This window comes from Mustela nigripes, chromosome 7, assembly GCF_022355385.1.
Source record: "Mustela nigripes isolate SB6536 chromosome 7, MUSNIG.SB6536, whole genome shotgun sequence".
Lineage (NCBI taxonomy): Eukaryota > Metazoa > Chordata > Mammalia > Carnivora > Mustelidae > Mustela > Mustela nigripes.
This window is the reverse complement of record NC_081563.1, coordinates 38,857,755-38,860,484: the sequence shown is the minus strand read 5'-3', so window position 1 is coordinate 38,860,484 and position 2,730 is coordinate 38,857,755.

Sequence of the window (2,730 nt, the reverse complement as noted above, 5' to 3'; positions counted from 1 at the left end):
TTTTTTTTTTTTTTTTTTTTTTTTTTTTTGCAGCGCTGGGTCATGTGGATCATAGTTATTTCCACAAAATGATTTAGTTGAGGTGAAAACATTCCTAACAATACCCACTCTTTATAGAGCACTCACCCGAGGCCGGGCTCTGCGGCATACATCACACACATCGTTTTGTCCTCACACACTGATGAAGAAACAGAGGGTCAGGGAAGTTAAGTACCCTCCCAAAGCCACACATGGCAAAGCCAGAATGTGAATCCTAGATTTATCTGATCCTAGCCCCAATGGCTCAGTCATTTTTAGAATGTTGCATGCCATTTTTGTTCTACATAAATCATGGACAGCCCTTTCATATGATAGGTGGCTTGCTCCCTCCTGTCCAAGTTTCCTGGATTAACCATGCCTTTGGGGGGAGGCGGGGGGTGGGGGTGGGGGGGACAATAGCCCAAACTAGAATATGCGCAGATTCAGAGCTCCCTCTAGATTCTGAATCCGAGGTGTTCAGGAGGTCACAGACCCCATCACAGACTTACAAGGGTTGCGACCGGCCTGGGTTAAGATCTGAAATGGGGCACACAGGTCCCATGGCTCCATGGGAGCCAAGGGATGCAGCAGGAAGGCTAGCTGGGATCTGGGCCTCTTGGGACAGAGCACAGGGAAGGACTGGCTCCAGCCACGAGAATGAGTGGAGACCCCGACACGCCGCCCTCCAGACGCTGTCCACCCTGTCCACAGAAAGGCTCAAGGTGACCCTGAGCTGTGTCTGGACTAGAGCCACTGAGGTCCAGAGAGCCCGCCTCCGAAATCTCTCTCGGGCCGTGCCCTCCACCAGTCCCTGCCACAGCTGGCCTCCTCTGTTGGCATCCAGGAGCGCCCCCCGCAGGTTCTCCCCATATCTGCCCCGTCCCGCCTCCCCAGAGGAATTGGAGAGCACGTGATTCATCATTCCTCATGGCCTGCGTAACCGGGCTCTGGGGCCCTTCCAGGCTGGCCGGGGCCTTCCTAGCCGGCTACCCGCGCACACTCATCGCCCGCGTCTGCCCCTGTGCACCTGCTGGTTCTTCCTGTCCGCTAGAAAACTCTTTCTTCGGCTTTCTCCCAGCGGAATTCCTGTTTCCTTGGCAAAGCCTGTCCGGACTTTCAGCCTGTCCCTCAATTTGCCATTCCCGGCAGTCCCAGGTCCTGTCATTCCTACATCTCTCAGAGGGGTGCTGTAGGGGTTACCGGACCCTCCACCTCCGGCCTGGCAGAGAAGCTCAATTCTTGCTAGAAGGTTTTCATTTTCACTTTTATTTTCTTTAAAATGAATCCGGTTTTATTTCTCTCAGAGTGTGTCTTAGTTATCTTTGTTGCTGCTGGAACCTGGCATACAGTAGAGGCTCAATAAATATTGAAGAAATGAAGGGGGTACCAGAGGAAGGGCTTTCCAAGGGGAAGCCCAGCAATCAGGAGGCCCCAGGCTTGACCTCCTGGCATTTTCTGTAGCAGCTCTCCTCACTCTTACCCAAGGCAGCTTCCGGCTCCCTGCAGGGTGTGTGCCCGCCTGGGGAAGCTCTCAGTACCCAGTGATGTCAGGTAAAGTTACCTCAGTGACATTCCTGAAGGTGGCCCACAGCTTTGCCCATTGAATTCTTCTCTTAACCAGATGGAGTCACCTTTGGGAAGACTGCCGGTCTGTGGAAACTCCAAATTGGGTTTGGGCCACCCCCTGTATGTTCCCAGTCCAACTCTGGCCTAGTGCAATAACTGTGTTTATTTATTTAATTTAAATTTATTTATTTAAATAGATTTTTAAGATATTTTATTTATTTATTTGAGAGAAAGAGGGAGAGAGAGAGAGCGCGCGTGCAAGGGAACACAAGCAGGGGGAGAGGCAGGTAGAGGGAAAAGCAGGCTAAGGGAGCCCCATATGGGACTCGATCCCAGAACCCTGGGATCAGAATCTGAGTTGAAGGTAGTTGCTTAACCGACTAAGCCACCCAGGTGCCCCCAATAACTGTGTTTAATCAGTGGATTCAGGAGAAGCCTGCTTTGGTCAGTGGACATTGTAATAGTCTCAGAAGAAGATTCCTAGCTCCTTGTCCAGTTTATTCCTGGGGCAGAACATGGCTGCATGCCAGGAGCCACGCCATCTATCTTCACTCCTCTTGCAATTTTTTAAAAAGATTTTATTTATTTGGCAGAAAGAACAAGAGACACAACTAGGCAGAGCAGCGGAGGGAGAGGGAGAAGCAGGCTCCCCACTGAGCAGGGAACCCAATGTGGGGCTTGATCCCAGGATCCTGGGATCATGACCTGAGTCGAAGGTAGTTGCTTAACCAACTGAGCCACCCGGGCGCCCCTCCTCTTGCATTTCTTAGGGTACCTGAAACATCTCAACATGAGGGAGAAAGCACAGACTTTGGAGCAAGGGCTGTGGTGTGGACTCCTGGTCCCATGGGGCGTCCCAACCTGCGTCCGGCTCAGCACAGACCTTTTCTTACTAAAAACCTACCACAAACATGGAGTTAACACAGCTGTTGACCCCATTTTATAGCTGAAGAGAATGAGGGCTCAGGTGATTCTCCTGAATGTCACAGGATTTGGAGCTAGGCTTCTTCCATTCATGAAATCTCACTTCCATAAAGACCTTGCATTTTATCATCTGTAAAAACAGGGTAATTATGATCATCTCACACAGTACAAACTAGAATGTGCATGAGTAGATTAAAAAAAATTGCTTTAAGGTTAACAAAG